The sequence below is a fragment of the Chamaea fasciata genome, unplaced genomic scaffold (assembly GCF_029207755.1).
Source record: "Chamaea fasciata isolate MVZ Bird 193981 ecotype frontalis unplaced genomic scaffold, bChaFas1.0.hap1 SCAF_366, whole genome shotgun sequence".
Lineage (NCBI taxonomy): Eukaryota > Metazoa > Chordata > Aves > Passeriformes > Sylviidae > Chamaea > Chamaea fasciata.
Genome location: NW_027094451.1, coordinates 5,205 through 17,760, shown reverse-complemented (window position 1 = coordinate 17,760; position 12,556 = coordinate 5,205). Strand labels below are relative to the sequence as shown.

Below are 12,556 nucleotides of genomic sequence, written 5' to 3'. Positions count from 1 at the left end.
TTTCTGTGAGGGAGGAGCGCCTTGGCTTTAATGCTGCCGACGGGTGATGTCCTCAGGCTGAAAGGGAGGGGATTTGGGGTGGCCAGGACATCCCTGGCAACTGTGTGGGAGCTCCGGGAGGTGGGAATTGCTGTCTGAGCCCCTCTGCAGACAGCCCGAGCCGCCGTTCCCGGGCAATGCCAGCTGTTCCCTGGGGAGCTCTTGGGCTGTGGGTGCCTCTGTCCGGGCTGCAGCATCTCCCCGTGCCCGGCGGGAGCAGCCCCTGGCCGAGGAGCCGCGGCAGCCCCGGGGCCGTGTCCGTGCCAGCCCCGAGCCCGGCCCCGGGCCCTGCGTTTGGCCGCCGCTGCCACGGGCGGGGCCCCGCAGGCACAGCTCCTCCCTGCACATCATCCCAGGGCTGCTGGCCCCGCTGGGGCTGCCGGCCTCCTTCCTCCCTGCGCCTCCGGGCACCCGGGACACCTGCAGGAAACCCCGAGGGACACTGCAGGCGGCACGGGGGGGCACCGAGGCCTCCGGCCAGAAAAGCAGCCCCGGCCTCAGCAGCTGCCATCAGTTTGGCCCGGCAACACTCACCTGCAGGAAACGCCCCTGTGCGGGTGGGACCGGCCCTGCCTCTCTGCAGAGCTTTGGCCGTGGAAGAAGGGAAGCCTCAGGACTTGTCCTGCTCCTTTCCGCCCGGAAAGAGACTTTGTGTGAGTACTTTTACGGCAGCTGCTGGGTAAATCCTGGAAAGGACAGGAAATCAGCGTCACTGGAAGAGCTTTGTGCTGTCGTGAGCTGCCAGCCACTTCTGCCCTCGAGCCATTCCAGGGGCTGGTGTGTGAAGCAGCTTTGGCAGAGAAGGCGGCACTGCACTTACCTTAGTGGGGCCAAGCGTTGCCATCCTATGGAGGTCCATTCCCATAATGCAGAGATTGGTTCAGCTGCTTGGAGCAGAGTCCGGGTAATGCCAAGGTGCTGAGTTCGATTCTCAAACGGTCCGTCCGCTTGAGAGTCAGATTTTAGGATCCCTCTCAGCCTCAGTATATCCTGTGACCTGGAAATAAGAGGAAAATTCTCGGCTGAGTTTTAATAAAACAGCTTTTGCCATTGCAGGGTGTGAGCTGCACTCGGCGATTTTCGGCCGCGACGAGCCCCACGAGCCTTCCGCCCTTCCTTGCCGCCATCTTGGTTGCGTCTGAGGCCACTTCCGGTCCCGCCGGCATCTTTTTTGCGGCTCGACATAGGCCCCGGCAGGTGTTTACACAGACGCCTGACTAAATCCACGAATTTAAAAGCAAACGCGGCGCGGCTGAGCACACGGTCGGTGTTCCCACACCTGGAGACGCCGCGGAAAATTGCGCCCGGGCGTCGCCGTAGTCGGGGTTTTTGTGCAGGCATCTGGGTAAACGCCTACAGGGTCCTTATTTTTCCCGCCCTTTTGGCCGCCCTTTTTGAAAGGTCGGGCGCCTCGCGCCTGGGCGCCATTTTGTGAGGGGCGTCGCGTAACTTCCGCTTTTCATTGCCGCCATCTTTGTTGTGGCTGAGGCCACTTCCGTCCCGGTCGCCATGTTCTTTGCGCCTCGGCATAGGCCCCCGGCAGGTGTTTACACAGACGCCTGACTAAATCCACGAATTCGAACGCAATCGCGGCGCGACTCAGCACACGGTCGGTGTTCCCACACCTGGAAACGCCGCGGAAAATTGCGTCCCGGCGGCGCCGTAGTCGGGGTTTCGTGCAGGCGTCTGGCTAAACGCCTATACGGTCCTTATTTTTTCCCGCCCTTTTGGCCGCCCATTTTGGAAGGGCAGCCGCCTCCCGCCTCGGCGCCATTTTGTGAGGGGCGTCGCGTGACTTCCGCTTCTGCTTGCCGCCATCTTTGTTGCGGCTGAGGCCACTTCCGTCCCGGCCGCCATGTTCTTTGCGGCTCGGCATAGGCCCCCGGCAGGTGTTTACACAGACGCCTGACTAAATCCACGAATCCGAACGCGGACGCGGCGCGACTGAGCACACGGCCGGTGTCCGCACACCTGGAAACGCCGCGGAAAATTGCGCGCGGGCGGCGCCGTAGTCGGGGTTTTTGTGCAGGCATCTGACTAAACGCCTATAGGGTCCTTATTTTTCCCCGCCCTTTTGGCCGCCTTTTTTAGAAGGTCAGGCGCCTCGCTTCTTGCCGCCATCTTGGTAGTGGAACCCACTAAAATGCCCCCTCGGCTCCTCCCACAAGCGCCTGACTCAATGGACTGCAGCCCGCGGCGCCGCTGCGCCCCCATCCCGTGTCCGCACACCCGCAAACGCCGCGGAAAATCGCGCCCGGACGGCTCCGGGGTCCGGGTGGCGCGCGCAGGCAGCCGGCTGCCACGCGCCCGGGCTCCTTGCCTTTTTCCCTCCCTTTCGGCCCCGAGCTGCGGGCGGGCGGGCGGCAGCGCCGCCCCCGAGCTCACAATGCGGGGCTGCCACGCGCGTCGGGGACGGGCGGGGGGGACAGCTGCACTACCGCTCTTTGCCCACACGGTGGCAGCATTGCCGCACAGATCAGGCGGGACGGGCACGGGGGACAGCTGCAGTACCGCTCTTTGCCCACAGGGTGGCAGCATTGCCGCACAGATCAGGCGGGACGGGCGGGGGGGGGACAGCTGCACTACCGCTCTTTGCCCACAGGGTGGCAGCATTGCCGCACGGCTCCCCATAAATCCTCCCAAAAAATCCCCCCAAAAATCCTCCAAAAAATCCCCCAAATATCCTCCTAAAAATCCCCAAAAACTTCCCCAAAATCCCCCCCAAAATTCCCCAAAATTTCCTCCCAAAAATCCACCACAAAATCCACGAAATCCCCACAAAAATCTCCTCAAAAATCCTCCCAAATATTCCTGCAAAATTCCCCAAATATCCACAAAAAATCCTCTCAAAAATCCCCAAAAATCGCCCCAAAAATCCCCGAAAATATCCTCCCAAAAATCCCCCCCAAAATCCCCCAAAAATCCCCCCCAAAATTCTCCAAACATGCTGCAAAATATCATCCAAAAATTAAAAAAAAAATCCTCCCCCAAATTCCCCCTAAATCCCCCAAGAATCCCCCCAAAATCCTCCCTAAAAATCCACAGAAAGATCCTCGAAAAACACCCCCCGGGAATCCCCAAAAATATCCCCAAATTCGCCCCAAAAATCCAATCAAAATCCCCCAAAAATCCTCCCCAAAAAATTCCTAAAAATCCCCCTAAAAATCTCCCCTAAAATTCCCCAAAATTCCCCCCCAAAACACCTCCAAAAATCCCCCCCAAAAATCCTCCAAAAAATCCCGCCAGGTTCCCCCAAAAATCCTCCCAAAAACCTCCCAAAATTACACCAAAAATGCCCCCAAAAATCCCCCCAAAATCCTGCCAAAACTCCCCCAAAAATCCCCGACAAATCCCCCTAAAATCCATAAAAATCCCCCCAAAAATCCCCAAAAAAATCCTCCCAAAATTCCTGCAAAATTCCCCAAATATCCACAAAAAATCATCCCAAAAATTGCCCCTAAAATCATCAAAAAATCTCGCAAAATTCCCCAAAAATCCGCCCAAAAATCCCGCAAAACCCCCCCAACATCTCCCCAAAAAAGCCTCCAAAAATCCACAAATATACCTCCACACTCCCACAAACTCCCCCCAAAAATCCCCAAAGAAATTCCCCTATAATCCAGAAAAATGCCCCCAAATCCTGTCGTTTTCTTCAATCCGTGTTTATTTGGTCACATTTGAAATGATGGTTCAAACCAGACGAATTCCTTCCCCTAACACATCACAAACACAGTTCATTAGAATTCAAGGAGCCTGGTTTCCTAAGGGGTCCAATTCCCATCTCCATTCCAATCCCATTGGCGTATTTTCTCTTTCTCCCTGTCTGCTGTATGTCTGCTGGGGAGGCCGGGGGGTCGTGGGGGCTTTATTTGGTGGGGTTTTTTCGTTCGCTTCCCCTAAGCCCACCCCAAAATTCAACAAAAGCAGCTCTGCCCTCGGCAAGGCAGGAAAGAACCAGCCCCCTGTGTCCAAGGAACAGCAATCAGGCCGGCATTCAGCTTTTAATGGCATTCATGGAACTGAAAACGCAGCGCATTGAACTTGACAAAGAGATGAATCCCGGCAATTAAACAAACACTTGGCAAGTTTTCCTGGGAATTCCCAAAACTCTGTGGACACGGTGCTGAACAATTCCTCATTTACTAAGGTGAATTGGGTCCCTTTCCTTGGAAATGTGCCCCACCACGTCCAAAACTTCCAGTTCGGATGGAAAATTGGCACTGGCTAGAAACGTTCCCTTCCTAAAATCAGAGAGAGGAAAACCATCAAATAAAAGGAAGGAATAACACCTACATCCCAGCTTGCCTGAGAGACAAGCTCAGCAATTTCTAACGTGGAAAACTTTCCCGCCAGCCAGGAAACCGGTGGGGTTCGTGGAACGACGATTTCAAATCTGCTGCCTCTGCTCTGATTTTCAAGGGAAGGGAGAATTAAAAAGGTCAAGCCACTCCTATCCCATAGGAATGGACCGAATAATCCCTCTATTTTGTGGGAGTAACAATGCAAAGAAACTCCAATCTTACTTGGATTTGACACCGGAAACCCTCAGCAGAGTTGGCAAGTTTCAGTGGAACAAAAGAGCCACAATTCCTGCAATAACCAAAATTCACCTTGGCAAAAAGAGGAGGAGGAGGAGGAGGAGGAGGAGGAGGAGGAGGACGAGGAGGAGGAGACCAGGAACACACTCCGGCTGACAGCAAGGATTTCTTGGAAAAGGCAGGAAATCAAATGGACAGTCTGTGTCCAGTTCTGGCCAGGTAATTACCCAGGAGTCAGAGAGAAAAGTGGGAACCTTGGACTGGGATGAGGCCTTCCAGGGGCTTCACTTCCTACTGGCTCTCTCCTCTTTTTGCCAACTCCCTGCAAGAGGAAAAACAACAGGAGTCAAGTTCAAACACGGACAGGATGTGCTGGCTTCAGGCAGACTGCAGTGCACCTCGCAGAAATCACTGAAAGGCATGAAAGGAACCAAGGGAAATTAAAGAAGAGCTGCCACCTCCAAGGGCTTCCCAAGGCAGGCTCAGAACCCTTACCAACGATTGGCTTTAATACAACAACTCACACAGAGTCACCAACACCACACGGACACAGCACCGTTCTTTTGGAGTGGAGTTCTAGAGAAATGCGGAAGAATGGAAAAGCCTTCCTAAACCCGGAAACTCCTTGAAGAGATAGACAGGGCACAGCTGCTGACAGAGCCTTGGGATTCAGGGGGAAAACCCCAAGTTTTCAGTCTTTAGCATCTTCCGCTCTGCCATCGTTGACAGCAAACACGGCTTCAGCCTCAGGGAGACGCGGAGAACTCCGAGATTTTGCAGATCCTGCTCTCACCTCTCGCCCCATATTTTTCCTTTCTTCCAAAACGATGACAACAAGAAAAGTCAACTATTGCAGTTTTGCTTGCTTGATGTGTTTTTTGGTTTTACTTACACGTGACTTTCAGATCCCCATCCACACTCAGAATCATTCAAACCTTTGAGCACAGAGCCTCCAGGCACCGCTTATTTCTTCTGAGATTTGATTCAAGAAGACCATTTTTCAGAACCTGACATGAGATTGGCAACTAAGTTCCATTTTACAGCTCTTCCCCTTTTTAAACTGTGTTTCCTCAAAGCTTCCCAATTGTGCTAAGCTTAGAATTCACCCCAAGGAAGACCTGAAAAATGCCTTGCCATTTCCTTTCCTCCTCCCCCAAGCCCCATCAGGCTGGCAGAAGGCATTAGTACTGTTTCCAGAGCAGTTGGCCTCACTTGGACTGTTGGTCTGTAACGGCTGCAACAAAATACGCCCTCCTGGAAGCAGTTCAGCACTTACTGATCACTTCTTTGTTTTGGCACTTCCCAGCCAGGGCCTGCGGGGCCTCCTGCAGATGCAGGTCTTCGCTGACAAGGCTCCACTTGTGCAGCAGCAGCAGGAGCAGGAGCAGCAGGAGCAGCAGCAGGAGCAGCAGGAGCAGCAGGAGCAGCAGCAGGATCAGCAGGATCAGCAGGAGCAGCAGGAGCAGCAGGAGCAGCAGGAGCAGCAGGAGCAGCAGCAGGAGCAGCAGGAGCAGCAGCAGGAGCAGGAGCAGCAGCAGGAGCAGCAGCAGGATCAGCAGGAGCAGCAGGAGCAGCAGGAGCAGCAGGAGCAGCAGGAGCAGCAGCTCCCTGCTGGAGAGGACGCTGTCGTTCACCTCATCCCCCTAAAAGCCTCAGCAGCAACAGCACGGTGTTCCTGCACAGAGCTGAGGGGGCCGAAGAACTCGGTCAGCCTGGCCAGATCTACGTTAGTCCTGCCAAGAGGAAACACAAGTGCCACGTGTTTTCCTGCGTGCTAATTAATGAGTACAGTTTCTAAGCCTTACTGTGGCAAGGGCCAGAAATGAAGGACCTAGGACTTGACAGCAGCTGTGCATCACACTTTACTTTCTTTCCCCATGTCTTCAAACACCTAAATCCTCCTGTCAGAGAAATCTCGTCCAAATTCACTACTCGACATGCAAACTGAAGGCGAAAAAAGCCATTCATCAACCAGAGACAAAGAAATCCTCCTGGCCTTAATAAAGGTCAAACTGGACAGAGGATGAAATGCAAACTGACCAAAACAAAAAACAAAACAAAGACTTACCCAATATGTTTGATGAAGGGGGCCAAAACATACAGAAACTCATTTACAAGCTGAATAGGGAGGAGGGATTGATTCTTGTTTTGTCTCTTCTCCTGGGATTGATTCTTGTTTTGTCTCTTTTCTTAGCCACAGAGTACGGAGTAAGGAAGTCATCTGACTGATCCCCTTGCTTTTCAGAAACCTGAGAAACAAAACAAAACAAAACGAAATTAACAAGCCCAACGAAACCAACCAACCAACAAGAAAACAAAACAGAGAACCACTTTGGGAAGGCAGATCCTCGCCGGCAGCTGGTCCATCACCTACACAGGGGACCCTATTCCAGGGCACTTTTGGGGCACCTGCCTGAGCCTGTCAGGGCGCTCTGCGCAGAAGAGATTTCTGCCGGATGCAAATGTACCTGAGGGAGAGGCAAGGGGGGAGGAATGTTCTAGACAACTCAAAGCCATTGCTGTGCCACTTCCCGTGCGGCAGGTCCCGTGACAGGACGGGATCTGAGGCTGTTTGAAACTCAAAAGGTAGAGACACCGATTCCAGGTGCCAGTTGGCTTTCTCAGTTTTTCCAGCAAGTGTTTTCCAAACCACGAAGCCCCCCCAGCATCATCCCCCTCCTACCACAACCTGAAAGCATCTCGATTCTGTTTTCGAAACCCCAAGGGACACCTCAGAGTTCAGCGAGTTCTGCCCGTCCGGCCCTCGGTGCCCCCGGCTCCCGGCCTGTCGCCCTTGTTTTCATACTCATTCACACAGTTATTCTACCGTGGGCAGCAAAATTGTTCCCGTTTCTCCTGTACTTCTCTGCTCACCTTTGCTCTCAGCTGTGCAGGACCCACGGGAGGAGGCCGTGATCCCGGATCAGCTCACAGGCAGCTTTGCTGGCACGGGCAGCGCTTTGGAATATCTCCAGAATACCGCTCTGAAACAGAAAATAGGACCTGTTCTTCTACGGTCAAGATCGAACGATCGAACTCAGAATTAGCAATCGGACCGGCATCTGATCAGCTTCAAGGTGACACGAACACCAGCTGCTCTCAGCGACTCCAGGGAAGGAAAGACGCTCTCCGTTCAAAGCTACTCTCACGAGGAGTCTTCAGGCAGCGAGAGGATTTTGTTCTTTTGTCCAAGGCTTCGATACCCGAACCGCTCAGGGCGGACGCTGCCGAAGCCGAGAGCTCCCGGCACGTGAGCTTCCCTCCCGCTGAAGCGCAGTTCAGGTAACAAACGTGCTGCCTGTGGATGGAGACCCCCGAAAGAGAAAAGGCCCTGACAGCAGGCACAAAGGCACGGTGCCCACGTGAGGCTCCGTGATGGCAGCAACCTGTTCCAGTTTCAGGGGACAAGGCTGCGACCGGTTTGGACACAAGCAATTATCTCCCCCTCCACACGGACACAAAATCAACAAGGAACAGGTTTTCAAGAAGGCAAAGGCAGAGTCAGCTGCTCCTTTTTGCTTTGGCCTTGAGATCTCAAAGCCATGCAGACTTCTGTACTTTGGGGTTTTTTGGTGCTTTCTTTCCAAATTCTTACCTGGGAGCGAGCCCTCATCACACAAGAGACTGTTGAAAAGGAGAGAATGACCTGGAAAATCCTCTGGCAGTCATAAAGCCCACAGCAACGTTTGCCACGAAGCCCTTCCCCAGGACATCTGAGGATCCACTCGCAGGCTCTGCTTTGTACTGGAAGCCACAGAAATACCATCATCAGACATTTAGACGTTGCCAAAGAATACCTGCTCCTAAGAGCACAAAACTCTGGTTCCCTGGGAGTGCCAGCTCAGGCCTGACCACAGCTTCTTCTGGACCTGTCCATTTCCATTCCTATCGAATTTCATCCCTAACATCCATCAGGAACAGTCAGCCTGCAGCCCAAACATGCAGTGCAAATGGAATCGTAGAGGTTGCCGTTCCCAAGACACTTCAGTGCGACTCTAACATTACTAATCGAAACTCAGAGATGAATGTCAGCTCGCTGGGGCAGAACATTCTGTTTGTCGTGCTCGCAGAGCAATACGCAGCGCAAGTGGTTGCGCCTTAGCACTAAAAACCAACGCAGTCCCCACAGACATGGCAGTTCTAACCCCAAGAGGAAACAAAAGAAAGATGCCTCTAATTAACCACCCACGGGAGAATGAGAGTTCATTGTATTTTTATGGCTTTTTTCTATACATTTCTCAAGAATTCCTGGATCGAGAAAGCGGGACTCTTACCTCCAAATCAATACTGAAGAAAAGCTGGAAAAAACTGGTACTTTCCTCAGGTCCGAGTACTGATGTGACGGAAGGAATCTGTCTCCCTTGAGGTACATGTGCTCCTCTGTGAAGAGAAAAAGGTGGGGCATCGTGGAGGAGGACAACCTTCCCAATCCACAAGCACGGACAATAATGAATGGAAGCTGTACTGTGCAGTGTTCCAAGCTGGGAGAACAGCGCAGGAACTGCAGAAGGCCTTTGCTCTGAGGCTCAGCGTGTTGCTGGCCACCCCTCCCCTTCTCTTCCCCAGAATGAAAAGCTCAGTCAAGAGTGTCTGAGCACAAAGCAGGTGGGGAGATCACCATTCCCCAGGGCTCTGCTTTTCACCCCAGCAGTGACACACGCAGGAAGTTCCAGTACCTGGCTTCAGGATCTGCTGTGCCACACGAGCAGGGTCAGGGAGAAGGTGAACCTGAGGTGTGGCCGCCTGATTCCATTCTGCACCGCATCCCAGAGACACAGCAACTGCAAGAGCCCAGGGAGAAAAGCCTGAACTACAGCCCAGATGAACACAACAGGAGCATGGATACATGAACCAGCTTCTGGGACATTTCATAGGCCAGGCAGGTCAAATATCAGTTCTCTCAGGATTTCCGTTCCTACAAGCAAAATTCCCAAGAATTTCTAAAACACATTTCCCACTTTCTCTGTCCATGGATTGTAACAGGTGGCAACACAAAGCAGTAGAGGAGAAACAAGGGAGAGAGGATGGAAATCTTCTTTTAGCTGTCTCACCACGTGCATGCAGGTGGATGAGCGAGGCAACACCTCTCCCAGACACGTCCATGAGCTACAAGCTCTCACCTGCCAAACTGGCAACCGAGCTGAGCCTTACCTGGCTCATCTCTCGAAAGCAAGCCCCTTCCAGATGGGGTCATAAGGAAGCCAGCCGCTCTCATGTTGGAATCATGGCTGCTTAGGGCAGCTACCGTAAGACCCAGGGCGAGGAAACGGCCTCCCGTGATCCCAGGGCAAATCAGGCCAAATATTGGGAAGTCTGATGGTGGGAGGGCTGTCCAGCCCTGGCACAGCTGCCCAGGGCAGTGGTGGAGGCCCCGTCTCTGGAGGGATCAAAAGCTGTGCGGACGTGGCACCTGGGGACATGGGACAGGGTGGCACCGGGGGAATGGTTGGCACTGCCATCTCAGAGGGCTCCTCCGACCTGAAGGTTGCCTGGCAAGCCCAGGATGCCAGGAGCCAGCAGCCATTTCTCTTGGATTTCCTGCCTACAGGCATTTTAAGCCTGCTTGGCTTCACAGGTGGTTTTATGCCAAGGGCATTGCCATCATTTCTGATCTTAATTCAAGGTTTGGAAAGCTGATTTTTATGAGAACTGGTCCATTTCTTTTGATAAGCCTTAACTTGAGAGTTTCTCTGCGCACCAAAATCAGGGGGTGAACCCAACGTGGCCCCAAAGGGCTGTGAGATCCCAGCTATCCAAGGCCCAATTCTCTTGGGATTGGTTTCTTGAACCTTTTCAGGGTTCATTTAGCGAACTTAAGGGTTTGGTATAATTTCATGATGAAAACAACCAGAAACCTGTGAAAAAGAAACTGAACGAAAGCCGGCTAAAAGCATCCCCTGCTGATGACTCATTAAAACAACTCGTTCAAAAGGAGGCAGGATTGATTCAATCCTCACCAACCCACCTGGCTAAGGTCAGAGTTCTCTGCCCACCGAGGACACAGCATGCAGCAGGGACCTTTCTCCCGCTCTCCAGCACAGGCTGCCTCCCTCCACGGGCAGGGAACTGCAGCCACTCAGGGAACACCGACTTAGTCCTGGGCTGGCAACAGGAGAGGCACAAGGAATATTGTGAAGTCATTCCGATCTCAGCACTGTCCACGCCTGGGAGAAAGTGCTTCCCACACCATTCTTGGAATTGTCTTGTCTGTCCCTTCCAGCTTCGGAAGGTTTTCTGTGGGAGCTGGGATTCTCGGTGCGCTTCAGGAGCCGCAGGTGCCTAAAGCATTCCCCGGGGAACGTGCAGCTTCCCTTGTGCCTTTCAGTTCTTTATCCCAAACAGTCTCCCCAGTGCTCTACAACCTAGAAAGAAAAAAGCCAAAAGAAGGAAAACCAATTCATTCTGACACGACGGAGGCTTGCTTATACCAACACACTTCCAGGCAAAAAACCATTTCTGCCACTCTAACAAATCGACTTGATCTACTGCCTCAACTCGACGGTAAACTATTTAAACGTTGCTTTGAAGGTAAACTATTTAAACATTGTTTCAAGAATTCCAGGCTTGGAAATCTCAGCCAGTGCTCAGCTTGGCTACTTCAAGGACATCCCCACCCAGGGCACCCAGCGCTCCGGGTCCCAAACACCACATTCGCCACAAAGCCCATGAAAACCTTGCACGCACAGACGGCACAAGGTTGCTGCGCGTCCTCTCCGGCGGCGGCAGCGGCTCCCGGGGACGTGACCAGCAGAGCCCGCTCCCAGCTGGCTCAGCCCAGACTCGGTGCAGCCCTCAGCCAGAGCTGCGGGGAGCTGACACCGTCCCCGGGAAGCCCTGCCCGGACAACCGGGGCGTCCTCCCCGCCGCCCCCGCCGAAAGCCCCGCGCTTACCTCCGCCGCGCTGAGCTTTGAGTCAGAGAGCAGCCGCTTCCTGCTGCCGGCTGCGGGACGGGCACGGCTCGGGCCGGCTCGGCCGACTTCTTCTGCCCTAAGGCTTTTGTATTTCCCTCCATTTCCCCGGGCCGGAGGGCCGCGGGGGTGGCGTGTGGGCGCGGCGGAGAGCGGCGGGAACGTGCGGAGCGAGACGGGCGGCCGGCACGGCGGGCGCGGCGGGACCTCGGCAGAGAGAGGCGCCGCCGCCGCTGCCTGCCGGCGCGGGCCCGGCTCCCGCCCGCCCGCCCGCGGCGCCGCCGAGCCCACAGCCCGTGGCCGCGCACCCGGACACGCCGCGGAAAATCGCGGCCGGGCGGCGCCGTGGTCAGGGCAGGGCGAAGGCAGCCGGGCAGGCGCCCCCGCCCGCCCCGTCCTTGCCGTTTTACCGCTCTTTTTGCCGCCGTCTTTGGAAGGTCAAGCGCGTCGCGCCGAGCCGCCAGCTTGGGAGGGGACGGACGCGACTTCCGCCCTTCCTCGCCGCCATGTTGGTTGAGGGTGAAGCCACTTCCTGTCGGTCCGCCATCTTTCGTGTTGGCACTGGTCAGGCCCCCCGCGCCGGCTGCTCACCCAGTCACCTGAGTGAATAAAAAACCCGAACCCGCCCGCGGCGCCGCTGCGCCCCCATCCCGCGTCCGCACACCCGCAAACGCCGCGGAAAATCGCGCCCGGACGGCTCCGGGGTCCGGGTGGCGCGCGCAGGCAGCCGGCTGCCACGCGCCCGGGCTCCTTGCCTTTTTCCCTCCCTTTCGGCCCCGAGCTGCGGGCGGGCGGGCGGCAGCACCGCCCCCGAGCTCACAGTGCGGGGCTGCCACGCGTGTCGGGGACGGGCGGGGGGGACAGCTGCACTACCGCTCTTTGCCCACACGGTGGCAGCATTGCCTCACAGATCATGAGGGACGGGCACGGGGGACAGCTGCAGTACCGCTCTCTGCCCACAGGGTGGCAGCACTGCCGCGCGGCGGCGCGGAGCGGAGCCATAAACGAACGTGCCCAGGAATGCCCTGGCGAACAGCCTCCGGAATAAATGGCCCAAAAGACCCCCGAGC

At 55.1% G+C, this 12,556-nt stretch overlaps 1 long non-coding RNA gene across 1 annotated transcript; it reads right to left on the bottom strand.

Annotated features, from left to right (window-relative positions):
* Window positions 1-3,556: 3,556 nt before the first annotated feature.
* On the bottom strand, window positions 3,557-11,733 carry LOC136305326 (uncharacterized). The gene is made up of 10 exons (XR_010725259.1): window positions 11,469-11,733; window positions 10,543-10,939; window positions 9,254-9,358; window positions 8,852-8,957; window positions 8,173-8,321; window positions 7,452-7,875; window positions 6,646-6,826; window positions 4,805-4,899; window positions 4,563-4,629; window positions 3,557-4,280 (listed from the first exon to the last, which is right to left on the bottom strand). It is a non-coding gene; the product is annotated as an uncharacterized lncRNA (long non-coding RNA).
* Between the last annotated feature and the right edge of the window lie 823 nt (window positions 11,734-12,556).